Source organism: Macaca thibetana, chromosome 13 (assembly GCF_024542745.1).
Source record: "Macaca thibetana thibetana isolate TM-01 chromosome 13, ASM2454274v1, whole genome shotgun sequence".
Taxonomy (NCBI): domain Eukaryota; kingdom Metazoa; phylum Chordata; class Mammalia; order Primates; family Cercopithecidae; genus Macaca; species Macaca thibetana.
The window spans coordinates 10518362-10544262 of record NC_065590.1 but is presented as its reverse complement, the minus strand read 5'-3'; the positions used below and the strand labels follow the sequence as shown (position 1 = coordinate 10544262).

Below are 25901 nucleotides of genomic sequence, written 5' to 3'. Positions count from 1 at the left end.
TCCCTTAGACAATACTTGGAAGGCAAGAACAGCCAGTGGCATCCATGACGCCACTGAGCCTGCCAACATCAACAATTGGTGGCAGCCTCCCATTTTCAACAGCTTGATCCCAGAGCATCTGGTGCAGGTTGGGCTCCCCGGGAACAGACTTTGAGATTGGTATGCAGGAGGCTGAGCGGGCAGTTTGCACAGGAACAACTCCTGTACGGGTGAGGGAGGCAAGAACAGCCAGAAGGAGAGACTGGGCTGTGATACAACTGAAATGGAGGCTCCACAGGGAGCTCTGGAGCGGGATGGCCCTGCAGAGGTGTCCCAGCAGAGGCACGGGAAAAAGCCCTTTACAGCCACGCCAATTGATCCATCATACCGTAGATCACATGCTATTTCCTTGGGCGTAATTGTAGGTGAGCTGAATTCCTTCAGCTGTGTCAGTTCTCAGAGAGGGACTGAGCTGTGAGCTGTCAGCAGTAACACACCAGGTATCAGCACACGCGTCCTGGGTGACGTGCCACGGAATCCACAACAGCATCTGATCTCCATGGAGCTGAGACTTAATCTTATCAGAACACCTGTGACTCCAGTGCATGCTATTAAGTGCTTAAATCCCAACCACAGTTATCTAAACACTTGAACAAAGAACATTCGTTCATTCAAATGACATGTTTTTATTCTAATGCACATTGTGAACAGATCCAGTAGTTCATACTGTATCCCTCTGTGTTCCACTGGAGCGATCCTTGTTCTCATAAAAATATAATCTGCGGATTTGTCCTCCCCAGAGCTTCACCAAGGAGCCTGTGTGAATCAGGCCAGGGATTGATTTTCTGGCTCTGATATGACTCTCCTCTGGAGGAGCTAATTAGAGTTGAGGAGAAGGTTTCTGGGTGTGCAGAGTCTCATCTTCTATTTGGTGTCTGTTCAGAATGACAAACAATCGAGCAGTAATTAGCACTTGTCAGTTCAGACCAGCCCTGCTCACCCAGACACGGGACTGAGGTCTTCAACCTGCAGATGCAGTACTGTCTGCCTCTGAGCCAATCAGAGTGGGCCCCATGTTGTTCTGGAAGTCAGACTCCTCTGTGAGAGCCCCTGGAATCTGTCTGTTCTGCTTCCCTAAGGCAGATATCTGGATATTCGTGTGGGTCAACATGCCCTCAAAGAGGAAGTCTCCCTCTCATTAATCACTGTAAGTAAAAATATACATAAATGAAAGCTAGCATAGCATGTAAAGAAGGAAATGCCTTTTATCTTTTGTCTCTTCAGGAATTTGCCCCCAACACAAACCCTTATCTCATCACCTAGCACCATTTCTTGAAATGATGAGTTCATGTGGCTGTTTCTACCCCAGAGTATAAGCACTTAGAGGACAGGAGCCACAGACTTATTTCTGTTCCAATTGTGTAAGTTCAGGAGCTGGTGGGTAGGAGTTAGGGGGATGCCAGGCTGAGATAAGAGAAGACAAGAGAACTGTCAGAACCTCACACAGACCATGTGTACAAGATTTTGTAGGAGCTGTGGTTCCTCCTCTATTTGGACTCACACACAGATTTGTGAATGTGATTCATTTTCCTCCCCACCACCACACTCACTGAACTTACCTAAGTTTGCATACACCTTTAAGGGCTTCATCAACTTCAGACTTCCCACCCACTCTGAAGTCCAGGAAAGGATTCCAAGCCCCCAGACACAGGAGGTACCTGTAGCTCCTCTTCCCTCTTCCTGGCAAGTGAACCACCTGACTTTCCCAGAGGCACACAAGAAGATAGCAGTTCACCCACTTTGTGTTACGGCTGCATAAAGTTAACACCAAGACACATCCTGTGGAATAAGAGTAGTCAAGTGTGACACGCGACTTCCATCACTCAGCTCTCAGCCTGCATCTATTTTTGCCTCAGCAATATTTGGAAGAGCAATGGCCTGTAAATATATATAAGTGCATAATCACGGAGTTTCATACACTATCAGTTGCATGCGTCCATTTTCATAGAATATAGAATATGTTATGAAAACCTTTAGAGGTATTTTCCTCCCAACAACATACATTTTAAGAAATAAAAAAGTGGGCAAAATGAATATTGACTCATATACCAACTGATGGCAATAAATATACTCTTCACAGTATACAGGTATTCAATCACATTCCAAACATTCATATGACAATATGTCAAGTCTAATCTCTTAATAACTCAGATCTTAGTTGAGTTTTCATTGTTAGAGGAGAAAAGAAAACGCTGCTTTGGACTCAGGATTTGACGTTTGGTTGTGGCTTACACATCTTTTGACAAAATTTTTCAGGTTGAAGTAAAATTGTTTAGAGAATAAATCATGGATCATTTTTACCAGGCTCATCACCTAAGAAATTCTTCAATATTACTCCCCCATTCTCCATTCACGAAATCTTCTCCAAGATTCCTTTTTACCTGTCGAATTCTTACTGTGATGATACAAATACTGGCAATTTTGCCCTGGAAAAGTCGAGTTGTCTTTCAGGAAGGCCATAAATTCAACTGCCTCCAGGAAGCCATCCACAAATGTGCAATCCATACACCACTCTCTCTTTAAAATTCCTATAGCACCTAAAGTTCATAACACTCCTTTAAATACTTAATTGTATAAAACTTGGTTTCAAGTATGGGTAACGTCAGCGCCATCCATTTATGTACTTCCTGAAGGCTGAACTCCTGGCTGTGGAATGTCCAAATGTGTGACCCTGAGCAAGTCCCATCAACTCGGAACTTCAGTCTCTTCCCTGTGGAAGTCCCATTTCAGGGATATTTTAATGATTGAAAAAATGTCTCGCCATTGAGAAATTTGTCAGGAACGGACAGTAAAATCCACAATGCTATCAATTTATTTCATGAACAATAATTGTGAAATTCTTATCTGGAAGAGAATGCTTTCAGTACTTACCAAAGTTGAATCAGCCATCTTAACTAAAACTAATGTTGTAGTGTGTAGTAACTGTCCTGGTAAGCACAGGCTAGAGATATCAGACATTCTGGAAAGCTTCTACCCCAAATTCAAAAGATATTAAAACAAACCACTTATAGCTGGGCGCAGTGGCTCTTGCCTGTAATCCCAGCAATTTGGGAGGCTGAGGTGGGTGGATCACTTGAGGCCAGGAGTTTGAGACCAGCCTGGTTAACACGGTGAAGCCCCGTTTCTACTAAAAATACAAAAATTAGCTAGGCATGGTGGTGCACACCTGTAGTCCCAGCTACTTGGGAGGCTGAGGCATGGGAATCATTTGAACCAGGGAGGCAGAGGTTGCAGTGAGCTGAGATCATGCCACTGCACCCCAGGCTGGGCAACAGAGTGAGACTCTGTCTGAAAACAAAAACAACAAAATAAATCAAAAACAACAACAAAAATAAAAACACTGCTTATAAGACAGTTTATGAAAAAATAAAATAATTTTTGTCTTAAAATGTGGTTTCTGGTATAAAGAGATGAGGCCAAATATTTCTGTATATTGATATCTGTCAGATTACATATAGGATTAAATACTAGAGAACATCACACATTTCTAAGAAATAGGGTCTATACAATGTAATATTATTCACCCATTAGAAGAACATCTTAGAAAACTATTTAATAACATGGTAAATATTAAAAATATATAACATGTACAGTAGAATTTTGTGTTTTTTTAATGTATTAAAATCTGAAGAAAAAAGTAAGTAATTTTTTAAAACTACAGTGATTAGCACTTGGTAATGGGAACTTATTCCTCATTTGCATCTTTTTGTATTTTACAAATTTCCACAATGTACATATATCACTTTTATAATCAGAAAGGAAGTAGTAAAGATGTTCTCAAATAAATGTGATACTCTCTGTTGAAAATATAGTTTTTACATAAAACCTCCAGTTCTAAAGCGTAGTTTTTGTTAGTGGCAAGAAAAATGGTGAGAACATAAGGCTTTCTCTGATAGATTTTTTTAAAAACAGAATGTAATTCCCCTAATAGTCAGATTTTGTTTTAGAAATGTGTTCTCCAACAACAGAAACCAGGGATCTTCAGGGTAATTACTGAATTCCAGGTCTAAGGCAGGGAAAGTACAGAATGAGCCTGGAGCATCTTAAGATGCCAGAGACTAAGGACATGCACAAACAATGACGCAGATGTAGCAAAAGACACAGGCGGCAGCTCAAAGGGCTCCCAACGTCCAAATTTGGGGAAATTTGAGCATGAAAGTAATTACAGAAATGAATTATAATCCATAGAATGAAACAGATGTCCATGAGTCTATACTGATATGAAGAAAGATGGTAGCAGATAGATAGATAGATAGATAGATAGATAGATAGATAGATAATAGATAGATACATACATACATACAGATACTTATGTGGATACAAAGATATACAGATAGATAGACAAATATAAATAGATGGACAGATAGAGATAAATTGATTGATTGATTGGTTGGGTAAATAGAGATGGATGGATGAGAGGAGGGAAAAGCTCCTGCTTACTGTACAATTCCAGTTAATAAAGGTAGTTTTAATTATTGTACTGTGGGTACATAAAATGTTACTATGTGATGAGGTTTGTTCTAGTTTGGCAACTTCTTTTGTAAATTTAAAATTATTTCAAGATCAAAAGTTTAAAGTTAAGATAATCTAAAGAAAATGATATAATTAGTTTATATTATGAAATTGGCATGTTTATAGAAAATTAAAAAGGAGAAAAAATAATCACAACGCATAGATCTATGATACAGAGATTCATTTCCACTGTCAGCGCTTTCTCCTGGCTACTTTTTAACTAATACTTAACAGGCAAGAATCTATAAAGCTCTAAAGAGAAACTTGTGATGCGTCCTGGGTTTATTCAGGTCTATGACCCTGAGCTCTTAAATAGGATGCTAGACAGCCATACTTCTGGTGCTCTGAGTCACAGAATTAAAGCCACATGTGAAAACATGGGAGGAATCAGGCCAGAATCAGGAATGCCAAAGAGAGCCTCTTCCGAACCACTCACAGGAGGTTTCCTGCCTGGAAACCACCATCAGCCCATCCCATCTGGAGAGCATTAGTGGGAATTTCCACTGGTAGCATCAAAACCCCCTACAGGCATAAAGGAGTCTTCTGACAGCCTGGAGATGGTCATAAGATTTCCAGTGGCAGAGAAAGAGTGAAAATTATGTTTAAATTATCTCAAATTGCTTCTCTTAATAGGGAAACTTGATCAAACACCACCACATCAAAAATAATTACCAGGCGTCTACCCGGTCAGTATCATTACATAACTCATAGGCAAACAAACAAGAGGCATTGAAATAGACTTTGCCTCCATTCACATCCACTAGAACCGTATTTGCTGATAGGATATTGTGTGCCCCCATCCCATGTTGCCGAAATGGCAGCTTACAGCTGGACAATGGGGAAAAGCAAGCTTATAGTTCTGTGGGAGCCAGTGCAGTGATCCTGTTCTCTCCAGCAGGAACTAGGTTGTTGCTATAGCAACAACCAAATGATAGACAGATTTTTGAATGTGCTGTGGTCTACTGTGATAAGAGCTCCCAGGATATCCAGTCAGTATTTTCAAAGTGTGCTAAAACATGCACACTGTGTAATTATACTAAATGCTATGTTTCAAGATCAATTTTCAATGCCTTTCTTTTAAAAATTGAAATGATAGAGAATCTGAACTATTTTTAGCTCTAAATAACCATTTGTGCTAATATCAGTTTTATTCACTACCATGTCAAGTCAAAACTTATATGCTTTAAGGAAGCTTGAGTCGAATTAATGAAAAAATATAATGTCTCCAAGATAATAGTAACTTCTTGCTAAGGTGAATTTCACGGCAAGTGTTGTATAGGTTCTAAGAAATCAACATAGTGAAAACACGGTAAAATGCTTTCGCCCTTCTCTTGTTCTATATATTTGGCTTGTTGTCTTAAGAAAATAGTGCAACTACAAAGCAATTTCATTTTGGTTGAACTAGAAATGAATAAGGCCCATAGTACAGTAGCATTTCTACGCAATCAAGATTCAGTTCTCCAAGTTTTATGCAAAATGTCCCTGACTTCAATACATCTAAAATGCTTTTAACACCCTACATTAGAAAAGAATGCAGTGAGATTCTTAGAACTGCTAAAATTTGGAGCAAGTAACTTCCTCAGATCACTGCGTAGCAAAGACCCTCATCGTTATTTATGCCATAGCTAATGTCTAAAGGAACAATCTTAAAATCCAGGCAAACCTTTTCGTGCATTTTTAGTCATAATTTAAGTTTCTTGGATGGAATGCAGATTGACTTTACTGAGAACCACAGGCTAAAAATCATCTATCTTGAGGTGAAGATTTTCAGACCGTTGACTGATTTTTTTTTTCTTTCTTTTTATAGAGCTGGGGACTCACTCTGTTGTCCTGGCTGGAGTGCTGTGGCACACAATCATAGCTCAAGCAACCTTGAACTTCTGGGCTCAAGTGATCCTCCTGCCTCAGCCTCCTGAGTTGCTGGATTCGGACTGATTTTCTTAAATAAACGTTTTATTGCAGTATGTTATACTCAAATAGAAAGAAGTATCCATGTCATAAGTATAATCAGCTTAACTAATTTTTGCCAAAATAACACACTGTGTAACCAGCACCTAGCTTAAGAAACAGAACACTACAAGATCCAAAGGAGGCCCTCGCTTTGGATATGCAGGGTGAGTAATGATCCTCCAATGATGACTATATCCTGATTCCATGAGTTAGTTCTACCTATGTATAAACCTTATATAAATGGAATCATACAGTATGTGCTGTGTTTGGCTCATTTAACTCAACATGATGTTTGTGAGATTCATCCGACCTGTCACTTACAGCAATTATTTGTTCATTCTCATTGCTGTATAGTATTTGATCCATGGATTCACTGGAAGAATGATCTGGGTCAACTCTAGGAAATGGTTACAATTTTCAGAATAACTTTTTCTTGATGCTAGATAGCAAAAGAAGTAACAGAAAGTTGGGAGGTGCAAATGTGCTTTTCTTTGAAATTTGAGTGATCATTATTCCATTCTACTATTTGGTGGGAGTTAGAGTAAACTTCAGACATTATAGATTTTTGGAACTGAAAAGTGAAGAGAAATATCAGTATTTTTTATAGTCATCCTAATTTTTTGTGTGTGATATGTTCAAATCCCACGTATGTTTCCACTTCTTAAATGCATCCTGGTATTTAGTAGAAATGTTTCAGCAAGATACGAATTTATTTCTTCTTTTTTCAGTCTAAAAGGCCTAAAATGATTATTGGCAAGGAAAAAATAACACACTGTCAGCATGGATATTTTTATATGACCAGTCAGAAGAGGCAAAATTTCCATACCTCTGGACCTGTTCTCTATCTTCAGAGACGTCCCCGTTTTTATTATGATTGTTGGAATTGTCAAGGGACAATTTGCAACAGCTCCAAAATAAATATATTATTTTCAGAGCCTGCAACATCTTACCCAAAGCACAACTCTAAATTTAGATTGCTTTCTTAGATGCTTCTACAAATTTCTACCATATCATCTAAAAGGAGATAACATGGTCAATGATTCATTCAAATGCCTAATATTCTGAAGCGCATTTCCATAAAGAAAAATGTGGCCTCTGTGTCTAAAGGTAAATATAGACCAAGGCTTAAAAGTCAAAATTAATTCTATTTTTTACACTCTGCTGCATTAACTAATGAATCAAATACAGACTCACTTTTCTTCTGAATATAGGAGCTTTAGAAACCAAAAGAAAAGAAACTAGGTAAATATTTTATCTTACATATACTCCAAAAGATTTAAAAATAAAATTCGATTTGCCTCTGGTGTCAAGACTAGCTATGAGACTTTTGGATCTTGGTTTTCTTATAAAGTGAAAGGACTTAACTATACAGTCTAAGTTTCCCTCCAAAACTAACATGCTTTCTTTCTATTTCAAGAATAATAAATCAGGTTGTGAGAGCCAGGAAGGAGGTCAAAGCAGAGGCCAGGAACTTGGGTGATTACGGTTAGAGGGAGCTAAAGGCCTGGCAAGGCGGCAAAAGGTTAAGAATAAATAATTAGACCTCTAAGGATTTGGGAGAGGATTTGGGATCTAGGAGCATCAACAGATATACAGAAATGAGCCTGATCCTAGTGTCCTTTGAATTTCCTGCTGAGTAATGGTGTGTGCAGGACACAATAGCAACAAAAAACTGAGTCTGTCCCATAAGGTGGCAGAGTTCAGGGAACAGACATGACAGGAAGGTGTGGCTCCTCCGCCCTGTTGGAGAGGGGAGCAACCAAGGCGGGATATGGGATTTGAGTTTTTTTAAATAAAATTTGTAAATAATAGGAAAGTTGCAGAAAATTACAAAGATAGTACAGAGATTTCCTACCGAGTGTCGCCATTACTAAAATTATTAGTTATTATGGAACATTTGTCACAATTAATGACCCAATATTGGTACATTATTATTAACTGAAGTGTATGCTTCATTCAGATTTCCTTAGTTTTTCCTCATGTCCTTTTTTCCGTTCCAGGATCCTACCTAGGATACCGCATTACAGTTAATCATCACATCTCCCCAGGTTCCTTTTGGCTATGACAGTTTCTCAGACTTTTCTCATTTTTGATGACCTTGACAGCTTTGATAGGTATTTATAGAATGTCAGTGGGGGATTGGCTAATGTTTTCTTAATGAATCAGAGTTGTATTTTGGGATCTGGGGAGTAGGACTATAGAGATAAAGTGTCATTCTCGCCACATCATATCAAGGATGCATATGGTGAGCATGGTTTACTGCTGCTGAAGTTAGCCTTGCTCTTAACCAAAGTCATGTGTGTCAGGTTTCTCCACTACCAACTTACACTTTTTCCGCCTTTTCTTGCAGTAATATTGAGAAGGAAGCCACCATGTGCAGCCCACAGGAAAGGGTGAGGAATTATCCTCCACCTCTTTGAGAACAAAATATCTGCATACATTATTAGGAATAGTTAAATCATCAGGGACTCATGGGTACTTATTTGACACTTTGAATTAAAATCCAATAGTACTTTATTTTCTTGTTTGAATTGTTCCAGCTTTGACCCTTGGCAGTTTTTTCAGTTAACACCCTCCCGTGTCCCTGTGACATACCACTATCATTGTGGAGTTGTTTCATCTGACAACTTTGGAAATTTCTGGGACCTGGAATTTGGATTTTGATAAGAGTGGCTGACCTAGGATAGCTTGGTCTTATGCACACTGTTTTGTTCCTGAGCTTGTTGTCCTGTTTACCGTTGAAATGATCCAGATCATCTTTACACTTAGACATTTTCAGATTTTACTTAAATATCAGGGAACAAAATATAGGATTTCTCTCTAATTGCCTTAGCCCTAGGGATCTGTTTTCACTACCTGGTATGTGTCACTATCGTCTTAAAGAGATACCACTTTTTGTCTTTGAGAAAGATTCTTCTTAGCATTTTTGATAAACATTGCCCCTACATTTTCTTTGTTTTCTCTTTCTAGAACTCTTGCTAGTAGGATAACCTTCTGGACTGATGCTCCTGAATTTCAAATATTTTCTCTTGTTATCTCCTTATCTTTTTGTTCTACAGTTAAAAAGACATCTATATCCTTATCTTCCTCGCTTTCTAATATGTCATGCACCACTTAATGACTGGGATAAGTTCTGAAAAATAAGTCCTTCGGTGATTTCATTATGTGAACATCATGGAGTGCACTCACACAGACCTAGATGGTACAGCCTACTACACACTGGGGCTATATCATGTGGCCTATTGCTCCCAGGCTACAAACCTGTATGGCATGTTACTGCACTGAATATTGTAGGCAATTATAACACAATGCTAAGTGTTTGTGTATCTAAACACAGAAAAGATTTGGTAAAAATAGAGTATACAAGATTAAAAATGGCATATCCATATAGAGATCTTACTATGAATGGAGCTTGCAGGACTGGAAGATGTTCTGGGTAAGTCAACAAGTTAGTGGTGAGTGAATGTGAAAGTCTAGGACATTGCTGTGCACTGCTGTAGACTTTATACATAGACTATACTAAATTTATAAAAATAGTTTTCTTCAACAATAAACTCTAACTTTTTACTTTATACACTTTAACTTTTTGATTCTTTTGTAATAATGCTTAGCTTAAAACACAAACACATTGATTGTCCAGTTTCACAAAAATGTTTTCTTTCTTTATCTTTATTCTATAAGCTTTCTTCTATTTTTAAATTTTCTTACTTTATTTTCTACTTTATAAACATTTTTGTAAAAAACTAAGACACCAACATATATTGGCCTAGGCCTATATAATATCAGGATCGTCCACATGACTGTCTTCCACCTCCACATCTTGCCCCATGAGAAGGTCTTCAGGGACCATAATGCACATGGAACTGTCATCTACTTTGATAATAATACCTTCTTCTGGAATCCTCCTAAAGGACCTGTCTGTTCTACAGGGAACTTTTCCTTTGTAAGTAGAAGGACTATACTCTAAAATAATCATAAAAAGGATAGCGCAGTACCTCAGAAGTGATGTTGTGATCTTTTCAGGGCATCATAGCAAGAGATACTAGATCTTTATTTCTCCAAAAGGTAATTTTAATGCTGTTGGGAATATGATGCCTGAAAGGTTTCTCTGCCATAATGTGATTATTTTTTCCTTTTTTAATTAGTTAGTATCTTGAGGGGAGAAATTTTGATGTAAACAAGATATTTACATAGACTCACATTTTGCTCACTGATTTTGACCTGAATCAATTATTTCTATAATGACTGCCTTGTGATGATTTCCTAATTCTATCATTCCTTCTACATTTCTTTGTTTTCTTCCTTTATTCTACAGTAAGGAGGACATCTTATTAATTATCAATATCAGTGATTGATGGATTCTCATTTTATTTCATGGATAATAATTCTTCTCTATAATTATTTGTTTTGATGCTTAAATTGTACTAGAATTGATCAGTAATGACTTCAAACTATGCTACAAGACTACAGTAACCAAAACAGCCTGGTACTTGTACCAAAACAGACATATAGATTAATACAACAGAACAGATACCTCAGAAATAACACTACACATCTACAACCATCTGATCTTCAACAAACCTGACAAAAACAAGCAATGGGCAAAGGATGTCCTATTCAGTAAATGGTTCTGGGAAAACTGGCTAGTCATATGCAAAAAATTGAAATTGCATCCCTTCCTTACACCTTACACAAAAGTTAACTCAAGATGGATTAGACTTAAATGTAAAACCCAAAACCATAAAAACCCTAGAAGAAAACCTAGGCAATACCATTCAAGACATAGGCATGGGCAAAGACTTCATGACAAAAACACCAAAAGCATCTGCATCAAAAGCCAAAATATGACAGATGGTCTCTAATTAAACTAAAGAGCTTCTACATAGCAAAAGAAACTATCATCAGAGTAAACAGAAAACCTACCGAATGAGAGACAATTTTTGAAATCTACCCATCTGACAAAGGCCTAATATCCAGAATCGACAAGGAACTTAAACATATTTACATGAAAAAAAAAAAAGTGGGCAAAGGCCACTTTTAATAATCGCCAGTCAGATTATTAAAAAGTAAAGAAACACCAGATGCTTGCAAGGTTTCAGAGAAAAAGGAACACTTTTATACTGTTGGTGGGAATGTAAATTAGTTCAACCATTGTGAAAAACAGTATGGCAATTTCTCAAGGATCTAGAACTAGAAATTCCATTAGACCCAGCAATCCCATTACTGGGTATATACCCAAGGGAATATAAATCATTCTACTATAAAGACACATGCACATCTGTTGTTTATTGCAGCACTATTTATAATAGCAGAGACGTGGAACCAACACAAATGCCTATGATTGATAGACTGGATAAAGAAAACGTAGTACATATACACCATGGAATACTATGCAGCCACAAACAGGAATGAGATCATGTCCTTTGCAGGGACATAGATGGAGTTGGGAGCCATCATCCTCAGCAAACTAACACAGGAACAGAAAACCAAACACTGCATTTCCTCCCTCACAAATGAGAGTTGAACATTAAGAACACATGGACACAGGGGAACAACACACACCAGTGCCTGTTGGGGGCTAGGGGCTGAGAGGAGGGAACTTAAAGGATGAGTCAACAGGTGCAACAAACCACCAAGGCACACATATACCTATGTAACAAACCTGCACGTTCTGCACATTGACCAGTGGTAATATCTTTGCAAGTTGGTTCCTGGGGCCTTGCGGCACGTCTCAACATTCTTTGATCACTTTTTTACTTACTGGTACAAAGGATATTCTATTACTCACCTTGTATTTTACTTGCCACAACCATTGGATCTGCCTTTTCTCTAAAGGAGCCATTTCTCCAAGACATTTTATTAGAGGGTGGGATTTAGAACCCAAGATCTGGGTGCTCATTGGTACCAAGGCATATTCCTCCCAGGCCCCTTCAGGAGGGAAAGCTAGGAAATATATGAATGACATATGCATGTGTGTAATTATGAGTTTATACAGAAACCTCCAATTCCACTTCATACCACAGTGTTCATCTTAATGTCTGCTCTCTACATACTTGTTAACTCAGTTCTCCAACAGGGAGAACCCTGAGACCTATTAGCCTCAATATATTTATTTATTTGCTTAATCCTGAAATGCCCAGAAGTTGTTTCAGAACTACTGACCCATATGACTGTGAAAAACAAAGTGACTAAAATTCAATATGCATATCTATTTTTATCTTCAATCTGAAGTATATCGTCAAAATACTATGTTCGAATATTTGGGAAAAAGAAGAACCAAAATATTGAGTTGGATAATCACACTTTGAGCAGATCAGCTAAAAGAGACTGCTGGAATTCAACAGAGAAATGATAGGAAATACTTAAGGCAAAGGAGAGGGAAGTGAGGCAGCCTGCTTGGCTGGGGCTGACTGAGAGCCTGGAAAGGATTCCCAACACGAGAAAGGTTAAATGAGTAACTATCAGTGATCCACATTCTCACCATGGACTCCAATGATTTCAGCCGTAAGAGTCCCAGGTGAGGCCCGAGATTTACACACGGGACTGCCTGGAGACTGCACAATGGCATTGCTCCTGAGACAGAGCTCACTCTGGGTCCTACACACCCTGAGGCCTGGGCAGCTACAGCAAGGCGCCATTTTGAAAGCCCAGCCCCCGCCAGACTACATCCTGCTCTAGGGCCTATAAGCCCCTGCATCTCCACATCCCTGGTGCTCCAGTGACAGCTCCCAAGTGCAGCTGGGTGTTGCTGCTGGTTGCGGCCACAAGGTCTAAAGCAAAAGTCACTGACAATGACCCCAGAGCCCTCTTTGGCAGGGCCACATCACATTTATAAGTGCCCCGAAGAAAGGCTACTATGCTTGTAGCCACTAACTGGGGTCAAAGTATGTGTCCTGCTAGCTGCCTGTTTACAGCTGCTGCCACTGAAAGCAGCCCCACTCTTCTCTCCAGCAAGGCCACAGTGCAGATGCTGTTGCTCTCATTTAAGCATTTGACAGGGACCTGGGGATCACCCTGCCTCTGCCTACCACAGCCAGTCCCACATGAATCAATGAGGGTTCTTCAGGACAGGCCTGACCAGACCAGCTCTACTCACCCTTGCTCCACAGCACCCAAGCATATCATCTGAGATCCTGGGGATCACCCCGTACTATCCACCACCACTGGTGCTAAACACTCTTCCCAGGGTCATGAGGATGGGCCCACCCAACCTGCCACTAACACACCAGCTGGCATTAACCCACACATGCCACTTGTGGGCCTTCATACTGGCCAGCACAGCCCATCATAACCAACGCCAAAACCAGGACAAACCACTTTGGAGCTACGGGATTGTTCCCTGCCCCACCCCACCCCCAGCCTTGGCCATATCATGTTCACTGCCCAGGGGCTTGAGGACCTGCCCACCTGCCCAGCCTAGCACTACAACTTCTGGAACCTGAGAAAGCCCAATAATTGGCCCACTTGAACCTGCTAACACCAATTCCAGTATACACTACCCTTGGGCCAAAAGACAGGCAGGCTTGGGCTACGACTGGGGCCTGAGGTCTAGACCACCTTGATGTTCCAGTACCCAGCAAAACTTCACCACAGCCTCTACCAAGAATTTCCTCAGTACCAACAAGACATCAAGGAAATCACAGACATCATGGATGCTGTTTACAGCCAAAAAAAACATATGTAGATGACACTACTGCACATAACTGGAATCAAGTCAAAGTGCCCTACCCTATCAACACCATAGATACATATTCAGGAAAAAGTCCTCCCCTACAAAAGCAAATTCAAAAAACTGGAAGAAGAGATTGTTATACCAGATGTGCAGATATCAACATAAGGACACAAGAAACATGAAAAAGCAAAGAAATGGGACACCTCCAAAGGAATACAATAATTATCCAGCAATAGGTTTCAATGAGAAATAGATTTATTAAATCTTGGAAAAAGAATTCAAAGTCATGATATTATATAAGCTCAGTGAGATACAAGACAATTCAGAAAAGCAATACAAAGAAATCAGAAAAACAATTTACTATATAAATGAAAAATTTACCAAAGAAATAGATAATGTAAAAAAAGAACCAAACAGAAATTTGGGAACTACAGAACTAACTGAATGAAACATGAAATACATTCAAAAGCATCAACAATAGACTATATTAAACAGAATAAATAATTTCAGAACCTAAATACAGGTCTTTTAAAATAACCCAGTCAGAAAAAAAAATCAAGCCTACATGAAATATGGGACACAGTAAAGCAACTCAATATTCAAATTTTGGGTGTCTCAAAAGGCAAAAAGAAAACAAAATAAATAGAAAACCTGTTTCACAAAATAATAGCTGAAAACTTCACAAATCTGACAAGATATGTAAACAGATATAGGCAGCCAAGAGATCCCAAAATAGATAAAAAAGATATTCTCCATGGCACATTATCGTCAAATTCTCAAAAGTGAATGACAAAAAGAGAACTTTAAAAACAGCAAAAGAAAAATGTCTGGTCACTTATCAGGGAAACTCTATCAGAATAACAGAATATTTCTCAGCACAAACCAGGCCAGGAGAGAATGAGATGGGATATTCTAAGTGCTGAAAGAAAAAGAAAACTATTAGCCAAAGATACTATACTCAGTAAAGCTGTCTTTTATAAAGGTATTTCCTAGACAAAAAAAAAGCTAAGGAAATTCATTACTACTAGATGAGACCTACAGTACATGGTTAAGGGAGTCCTACACCTGGAAATGTATGGACTCTATCATCACGAAAACACACAAAAGTAAAAAAAAACAAAATGAACAAAATAAAACAAAAACCTGATAGAGCAAATGCACAAATGAGGAAAAGAAAGAACTCAAATGTTGCCACCACAGAAAACTGCCAAACTGCAGTGATAAACAATAAGAAAGAAACAAACGATACATAAAACAACAAGAAACCAATTAATAAAATGACAGAAATAAGCCCTCATATGTCAACGAAAACCTTGAATATAAATAAATTAAACTTTTCACCTAAAACATATAGATTGGCTGGTGGATAAAAAAGACATGACTCAACTATATGCTGTCTACAAGAAACTCATCTCACATGTAGAGACACATATAGACTGAAAGCAAAAAGAAGGAAAAAGGTATTCTACAACAATGGAAACCAAAAACAAGCAGAAGTAGCTATGGTTACATTGGATCAAACAGACTTAAATTGAAAACAATAAAAAGAAACAAAGAAAGCCATTATATAAAGATAAAGGGATAACTTTGGCAAGAGGATATGACAATTGTAAACATATATGTACTCAACACCAGAGCACCAGATACACAAAGCAAATGTTATATCTAAAGGGGGAGATACAGTCTAATACAATAATAGTTAAGGATTTTAACACCCCATTCTCAGTATTAGAGAGATCATCTAGACATAAAATTAACAAAAAACAATTGCATTAAAATTTCACTTTAAATCTAGTAGACCTAACAGACATTTGTAGAACATTTCATCCAACAGCTACAGAATACACATTCTTCTCATCAGCACATGGAACATTCTCCAGGATAGACTATATATTATGTCACAAAATCAATCTCAACAAATTTTTTTAAAATCTAAAATATATTAAGTATTTTCTTACATCATAATGGAATAAGCCTAAAAATCAATACAAGAAGAACTTTTTAAACTGTACAAATACATGAAAATTAACATTATGCTCCTGAATGACTGCTGAGTCAAGATAAAAATTAAGGAGGAAATCCAAAAATTTCTTCAAACAAATGAAAATTAAACTACACCATATAAAAACCTGTGAGATAAATAGCAAGAGTAGTTCTAAGAGGATAGTTTCACATACAATAAAAAGCAGAAAGATCTAATAAATAACCTAAGAGTGCACCTAAAGGAGCTAGAAAAGCAAGAAGAAATCAAACTTACAATTTGTAGAAGGAAAGAAATAATAAAGATGAAAGGAGAACCAAACAAAATAAAGATTTAAAAACTACAAAGCATCAACAAAACAAAAAGTTGGTTTTCCGAAAAGTAACCAAAATCAACAAACTGAAAGCCACACTAACCAAGAAAAAGAGAGAAAACTCAAATAAATAAAATCAGAAACAAAAAAGTGACAGTAGAATTGATATCACAGAAATACAAGAGCTATACACTAACAAACTGGGAAGCCTACAGGAAATAGATAAATTCCTGGACACACACAACCTACCCATTGAATCAGGAAGAAATAGAAAACCTAAACAGACCAACAATGAGTAACAAAATTAAGTCAGTAATTAAAAAAAAAAAGTCTCCCCAAAAAGAAAAGTCCAGGACTGTATAGCATTAATGCCAAATTCTACCAAACATGAACAGAAGAACTAAAACCAATTTTCTTTAAACTATTCCAAAAAACTGATGGAACTCTGAGAACTGCTTTTGCTGTATCTCATTGATTTTAGTGTGTTTTGATTTTTATTTGTTTGAAGAATTTTTTGGTTTTCCTCCTTAATTTATACCTTGATTTCTCAATGTGAGAATTCATTGAATTCTCCCTTACTCATTCTGTGATGATCAATTACCCTGATACTAAAACCAGACAAAGATTTTATATATATATATAATCTTTTATATATATAATAAATATTTTATATATATAATATATGCATATATATACAACTAAAATATCGTGCTATTGGTATAAAAACAGACACTTAGACCAATGGAACCAAATAGCTAACCCAGAAATAAATCTACGTATTTATAGCCCACTGAGTTTGGACAAAGGTGTCAAGAACATATGTTGGGGAAAGGATACCCTCTTCCATAAATGTTTCTGGGAAAACTGGATAGCCATATGCAGAAGAGTGAAATTGGACTGCTATTTCTCACATTGTACACAAATCAACTTATAATGGATTAAAGACTTTAAATGCAAGACCTGAAACTTTAAAATCACTAGAAGAAAACTTAGGGGGAATACTTCAGGGCATTGGTCTAGGCAAATATTTTAGCTCTATAACCTTAAAAGTACAGTCAACAAAAGCGAAAATAGATAAATGAGACTATAGTAAACTAAAAAGCTTCTTCATAGCAAAGGAAAAAATCAACAGTGAAGAAATGACCTTCCAAATGGGAGAAAATTCACAAACTATTAATCCAACAAGGAACCAATATCGAGAATATACAAGGAACTTGATGTGGTTGGGCTGTGTCCCCACCCAAATCTCATCTTGAATTGTAGCTCTCATAATTCCCACATGTCATGGGAGGGACCTGGTGAGATGTAACTGAGTCATGGGGGCAGGTTTTTCTCATGCTGTTCTCTTGATAGTGAATAAGTCTTAGGAGTCATACGGTTTTACAAAGAGCACTTTCCCTGCACAAGCTCTCTTGCTTGCTGCCATATAAGACATGCTTTTGCTCCTCCTTCACCTACCACCACTAATGTGAGGCCTCCCCAGCCATGCGAAACTGTGAGTCCATTAAATCTCTTTTGTTTTATAAATTACCCAGTCATGGGTATTTCTTCATAGCAGTAAGAAAACGGACTAATAAAGACCTCAAAAAGCTCAGCAGGAAAAAATAATAATAATCTGATTATGTGCAACTGGTTACAAAGTGGGTAAAGGGCATGAACAGACATTTCTCGAAAGACATACAAATTGCCAATAGGTATCTAAAAAATGCTCAGCATTAGTAATCATCAGGGAAATGCAAATCAAAGCCACAAGATGTCCTCTTACCCCAGTTAGAATGGCTATTACTAAAATGACAAGAAATAACAAATGCTGGTGATGTAAAGAGAATTCTTATTGGTGGAAATGTAAATTAGTACAACCACTATGGAAAACAGTATGGAGGTTTTTCAAAAAAACTAAAAATAGAATTACCATATGATTCAGTAATCTTGCTACTGGGTATTTATCCAAAGGAAAGGAGATCAGTGTATAAAAGAGATACCTGTACTCACATATTTATTGAAGCACTATTCACAATAGCAAAAATATGGAATTAACCTAACTGTCCATCAACAGATGAGTGGATAATAAAAAATAGTATATATACACAATGGAATACTATTCAGTCATTAAAAAGAATGAAGTCATGTCATTTGCAGCAACACGGATGGAACTGGAGGTCATTATGTTAAATGAAATAAGCCAGCCACAAAAAGACAAATATTTCATGTTCTCACTCACATGAGGCAGCTAAAAATGTTGATCCCATGAAAGTAGAGAGTAGAATAACACTTACCAGAGGCTGGGAAGGATGTGTGGGTGGCAGGGGGAGGGATAGAGAGAGGCTGGTAGAAACATACAATTAGATGGAAGGAAGAAGCTTTAGTGTTCAAGAGCAGAGTAGATTGACTATAGTTAACAAAAACATGTTGTTCAAAATAGCTAAAAGAGAGGGCTTGAAGTGTTCCCAACACATAGAAATAACAAGTACTGGAGGTGACGGAAATCTTAAATACCCTGACATGATCATGACATAGTCTATGCAGGTAACGAAGTATCACATGTACTCTATAAACATGTACAAATATTATGCGTCATTTAAAAAAATAAAGTATGAAAAGTTATTTGGGCTAGTTTTTTCTCCCTCTTTGTTGCTGTAATATTTTTTTAACACTTTCTTTTTCATTTTTTTTTTTTTTTTTTTGTGGGGGTGTTTCTAATTCCTGTTACTTAATTTATTTTCTTTAGTATGGATTTGGTGATGGTTTGCTGTTTTTATTTCTATTCTGAGTTCTGTTAGGCTGTGTTTAATATTGTCTTGCTTTCTTACATCTCTTCCCCAAGTTCCACTTCCTCATTGTATACTTTTTAAATGGCATTTCTTTAAAATTAATGAAAATTGTATTTTTTGTAATTTTGGTCTCCCTCACATCAATAATTTTCTGGGGAATTCTCTTCTTTGGGTGTTCTTTCCTGCTCTTTTCTTCCCCTTCCGGTAGCATCTTTGTATAGATGTTGTATATAAAAGGTTCTAGTCCCTTTTCTAAAATACCATTCATATGACTGGGTGTTTTTGAGCCAGCTATCTGCAAGAGATTTTTGTAGGAGGAGTGAAGCCAGTGTAAGATTCCAAATGTGTTGCTTTCCACAAAGCACACATTCATTCTCTGCTCCTCAGCCTCCTCATGCAACTGCTTCCTGCAAAATTTTATTTCTATGCAGTTCTACATTTGGGCCACCTCTTTTGATTTGCTTTATTGTGTTACATCATTTTCATATGTCTCTTTTTTCCCAATTTTTCCTTCAAGGTGAGCAAACACTTTCTCAGATTTTACTTTTGTTAGAACTTTTCCAAGTCTGCTGCCACTGAGTTCTGTTGTTGAGAGCCTTAGTTGTTATATCTATATTATGTTTTCTTATGCCCTTGACCTCTGAATTTTACAGCTGCCTATTGCCCAAGAGCCGGTAGCTATTTTCCTAAGGCACCAACTGAAATGGATTCAATGTATTTATCTAAAACAGTGCCGAATTTGTTTTATAGATGTAACTGTTTTCAATATTCTTAGGCTGGTTATTCAAAGAGCAGAGCCTGAGGCATAAGCCTATGTGGTTTTGCTTTATTAAGCAGTGTGATCTCATGCACCATGAGTCTGAGAAAGAAAAGGAATGGGAAGAGACAACGCAAGAGTGCTTTCCTGGCTGGCTACCACTTCACAACAAGCAAGCCTGACTGTTCATATTTTGTTACTGTCTTTTGAGAGGCCCTTTCTGAAGCTTTTATTATAGTCGGTTCATAGAAGAAACAAAAATATCCACTGACTCCCATTGCTAAAAGGCTTGCTCCAAAAAGGGGTTAATTTTCTCACCTTCCAAGTTGCACGTGCATGGGCACTGCTATGGAATGTTTGTGTTCCGTCCAAACTTCATGTTGACACTTAACCCCCAATGAAACAATATTAAAAGGTGTGGCCTCTGGGAAGTAATTAAACCATAAGGGCCCCACCCACAATAATGGACTTCTGCTTTTATTAAGAAGCTGGAGGGAACTATTTAGGCCCTTTTGCCCTTTCACCTTTCACCGTGTGAGGATTCAGCATTCAAGGCACCATCTTGGAAGCAGAGACCAGACCCTTAGTGGACACGAAACCTGCCATTATCTTGATTTTGGACTTCCAGCCTCTAGACCTATGAGAAATAAATTTCTGTTCTTTATAGATTACCCAGTCTCAGGTATTTTGTGATAGCAGCACTGACGGACCAAGACAGCACCAAGCTGAGACTGCTATTCTTACTAAACTTCAGAGTCAACAGAGAAGCACCAATAACAGTTACACGTGGGCAAACGGAAGTCTCTATGATATGGTGGCTGCAGGATGTTAGTTGCTCAGATTTGGATGGCCACAGGTTTTGCTTTACAGACAGAGTCCCAGTTTAGGTCTGTGGTTGCACTGTAGTTATTAAAAGCATCTACGTTTTCTCTAAAACCTCTTTTGAATTATATGGCAAATTATATGGCTCCCTAGGAACAATTAGTAGTGAATAAGCCAGGAATAAGTGTCCAAACACCTGAGTCTGAGAAGAGCAGAAGTGGCATCAAAGAGGTGCCTAAGGCCCAGTCTGCAACACTTTTCTGGTTATCGTCTATCTTCAAGTACACTCTCTAGTCAGTCACACACTCTGAGAGGATGAGAATGACTTTTCCTTTGTTGGAAATGTTAATATTGATGTTCTAGAGATCTCACTTTCTTGGCCATTTGCCTGTGAATATTTCTAGATATTCATATAAATAAAATGATAAAATGCATGAGGGAGGGATAGGGTGATGGCCTGCTCTCCCAAAGGAGGTGATGAAGTGTTTATGTAGATGAGTATTCAGTGTGACCTTAGACTATAGTCTCAACCTATAACTTCAATCAAAAATGGCTACAATTTCAACCTAAAAATGATCAACTTTTAATATGATTTCAAGGCTGACATTCATTGATGGAGCTTAATTAATGACCCATAATATACTCCTGAAAAGTATCTCTACTCAAAACGACTTCAAGAGAACGTATGTAATCTGAAAATTGTTGCAAAGTTCTAAATTCTGCCAAATCTAGAAAGATCATGGCCAAGCAAATTATCTCTTCCTAAATAATCTCTAAATATTTTCAAACAGCCCAGACATAGTATCCAGAGTACTGTTCTGCTTATTGTAATTTTGGCTTCAAAGATAAAAGTTAATTGGATATATTGAAAACCCCAGCAAAACTCCAGAAGTAAAAGTCATCCATTTTAATTAGGAATGGTTCAGAGCATATCATGGTCGGCAATCATCCGAAATGCAGACCATGAGTCATTCTAATATGCAAATCACAAAGCAAGGGGCAAAATTTTTCAAAATGTGTTCTCTCCCACAGACTGGAATTTGCATTTAAAAGCACAAAAACAAATGTCTGAAAGATTTGGTCACAACATCAGCAAAAAGAAGCAAATCAAGAGAAGCGTCAGCTATTAACTCCCAAGAAGCCCTTTTGATATATCACTTGCTAAGGCACACAGAAGGGAGTTGGGATGGGGGCCACAGAGCCCCTCCAATCAACCAACTGACAGACCAAACAATTGTGTGTGAGTTAAGAATAAAATGATTGCAGATAAAATGCTGGAAAATCAATGCTATGAGAAAAACCTGTACTTCCTTACTCTAGTACTGAAACATATTGTTTCCTCGATTTGATGACACCATCAAATAGAAGCTGCATTTTCAATTTAACAGAAGGCTTTTGAAGAAAAAAAATGTGCATTTTTTTGTTTCTTGTAGTCTGCTTTTTTTTCATTAACTAACCAACAACAGCATACAATTCACATAGTAATTTATCATTCTTTCCTTTTGCTAAAATTTTTTTACTTACAGAGACAAACAATTATTCTAAAAGACTTTTAACATTGTGGTGACACACTGCCTTTCAAAATTCATGCTTGTTTGGTTTTTGATATATTTAGCAGCTTTAGGATTATGAGCATAACTTTGAAACATTTCAAAAATATTAAGTTTCCTATGATTAAATGTATAGCTTAATTTTTTTTCTCCCATTTGAATCATATTTTGCTGCTAGTCATCCAGTTCTTCTTGAAAGTCAGACAGACATTTTAATAGGTAGGTAGTCACTGTCTGAGATATAGAAATATGAATTAATTATAGCAACTATTTCAAGCTTTCACTATGAGAGTTTTGGCAATTTCTACTTCCTTTTATTATATTGCCTGGATGTGAAAGGCATTTTTTGGTATACAAAATGACTGTATTTTTAAAACTATAGTTGTAAAGCTAAATTTCTTAAATATTTTAAGCAATGAATTACAGATCCAAAATTAAGTTAAATTGCAAATGCTACTGCTACTACTACTACTACTACTACTACCACCACCACCACCACCACCACCACTACTACTACTACTAATACTATTATAAATAACTCAATAGACATACCTGTATTTAGAGAATGCAAAATACTTTCACAACAAGGCCAAATCCATGATCATTAATCAGTGCTAGTCAATAATCATTTACAGATATTTTCTCTTCTGGCTGTAATGGAGTAGATTGCAGCAGAATGACATTATTCCCACTATGAATACTTCCAAATTTATTTTAAATCCTTTTAAAGAAATTGGAGAGCGTCTGAGGTATTCCAAAGATTTGAGTGTCCACATTTTGGAGGAGAAAGGAAGTACTTAAGGTGCACCTATTTATCTGCATATTGCTTTTCTTCTCAAAATATTTTTTGATTCATGGCCCATAGGAAGAATCTGAGAAGCTGGTCAGTGAGTGACCACTAAGTGGTAGAGAAGCCAGTAATAGCTGTAGGCAACAGCATAAGCCTGAAAAGACAAAAAACAGAATTTAGGCCCACCAAGGTAGCCAAGGTAGGTTTTCATTGAATCAACATTCAACTTCGTTAATTTTCTTCATCATTCGTTTGTTTCCTTTTGCACTGACCTCTGCTCTTCTCAGCTTTCTCTTATAGACAGCAAAGATTTGGCTCTGCCTGTTAATTGCAGTGTTTATATAAGTTACATAAAAAATAACGATTGAGAAGGTTGAGTCTAAATTAGCCATTTTGTTATTGCTTTTCTATTATTTCCATCTGTTTCGTGTTACTCTTGGCCTCTTTTCCTGCCTTCTTCCAACACTCTTTCTTGCTCATTCAAAGAAAAAGAATTTTACTCAATATGTAATCAAGGAGCCATTTAAAAAAATTAATGCTCGATGGGCATAAGTAGAACAACCTTAGATGTCATCATGCATCATGCATGTCAAAATGCAAACAGGGTCATTTTTTTTTTCCCTGAAGAAAGGAAGTATGTCAACAGAAAGGGAACACCAAGTTGCCAGGGATTTCTATGCTTAGGCACTCTGCCCTGTTTGTGGATCTTCATTCATAGCCAAAGTAAAAACTACCCTTTGTGGTAGTCATCAGTGATGTTTAGAAAAATTCAGAGGTCAGGTGTGGTAGCTCACACCTGTAATACCAGCACTTTCAGAGACCGAAGCCGGCAGATCACTTGTGCTCTGGAGGTCAAGACCATCCTGGGCAACATGGCAAAACCCCATCTCTACAAAATAAAAAATTTAAAAATTTAAAATTAAATTAAGCTGAATTTAAATTAAGCTGAAGAAAAATTCAGCTGCTGCTTCTTCTCTTTCTAAGCACATGGTAGGATCTACTTTCCCTGCCCTTTGAAATTAGGCATGGACATGTAACTTGCTTTCATGGTGAAACATGAGTTGAAATAGTAAGTATCACTTTTGGGCAGAAATTCTAAGAGCAAACAAACAAACTGCAACATTTTTTTGCAGCACCTAGATCATAAAAGCCATATAAAGTCAGAGTCTCTGCAGCCTGAATACCTAAGTAACTGCAACAAACCTCCTGCTGGCCATGAGAGAAATAGAGTGTAATTTTAAAAACAAACAAAAGAAACTGTGTGGCAAATTGCTGATTTAGGGCTACTTATTACTGCAGCACAACTTAACTCATCCTTTCTGAGGATGATACACTTTAAAGTCTGTTGGTCAGTGTCTCCCTGTGAGCCACAGGTCAAGTGAAGGTGGTTAAGGGTCAAGTGCCAGCAGCTAAGGGCACGTGAGGAGCCACCAACAGTTCAGTGTTGGCTCTGGCATCAGGGTCATTGTGTCCTGACAACCTCTCTGGTAGCTGTTTCTGAGACAGCAGGTGCAGGTGTGGCCACTTTAGCCCTGAGCAGGCTCCACAGCTGCTTGCAGGTCTCTGCTAGTGCCCAACCCTTCTCTTCGCAGACCCTAAGCCCACAGCCCACGTGCCTGGCAATGGCAGCCTTGCACCAGCCCATCAAGGGGATCCTGAAGAACAAGACATCCAGGACTTCCTCTATGGTGGCCTTGTCAGAACAGCCCCGTGGAAGTGTCGACAAAGAGCTGAGTAAAAAAAGCCAGAAGTCAGATAAAATGAACATCCTGGTGACATATCATCTGGCAGACAAAGACTATTGTTTAATGAAAATAGATGAACCAAGCACTCCTTACCATGGCATAATGGGTGATGATGAAGATGCATGTAGTGATACAGAAACCACTGAAACCGTGGTACCAGATATCTTAGCTAAGAAATTAGCTGCTGCTGAAGGTTTGGAACCAAAGTATTGGGTTCAGGGAACAAGCAAGCAGTGGAGAGGAGGACCTCTCAGCCAAAGAATGAGAAAAAAAGACAATTTGAAATGAAAAGGAAGCTTCACTACAATGAAGGACTCAATATCAAACTAGCTAGACAATTAGTTTCAAAAGACTTACATGATGATGACGAAGGTGAAGAAATGTTGTAGACTGCAGATGGAGAAAGCATGAATACGAAAGAATCAAATTAAGGATCTGCTGCAAGTGACCAACAGCAAAACAAATCGCAAAGTTCATAGATTTGTTCAACATTGCCATTGTTGCATATAAACCCTGTTACTATAATGCATTGCTTCTTGTTCTCCACAATTCATGACTTAGGTACCAAAATGCATACCAGTTATTATATATTGCCAAGAATTAAATGATAACCTTAGAGACTGATTAGACTGAAAATGCCTAACTGATATATATTCTTGTGCCTAGTACTTTACCACAAATACAGTGTAATATCAAAGTCCCTGCTTTAAGGGAATGCAATAATGTATACTGGGACAAATGTACTTTATTCTTCTAACACAGTAAGAATTACTTGGAATTATTTTTCCTGAAATGAAGTGCAGGAAAGCCCTGTGTGTCTTGCTTTTGGTTTCATTTCTAGCCAATTCTTTGTATCTTAATTTTTTGTTAGTACCAAAATAATCTGTTATACAAACAGACTTTTAAAATATTTTCTGTATACTACATCTATATAAGTCCAAAACTGCATTACTTATGTAAAAACACTCGTTAATATGTATAAGATAGTATATAGCTTTT

At 37.6% G+C, this 25901-nt stretch overlaps 1 pseudogene; it reads left to right on the top strand.

Moving 5' to 3' along the window:
* Positions 1-262: 262 nt before the first annotated feature.
* LOC126933820 (protein phosphatase inhibitor 2-like) lies at positions 263-25513 on the top strand (annotated as a pseudogene).
* The last annotated feature ends 388 nt before the right edge of the window (positions 25514-25901 follow it).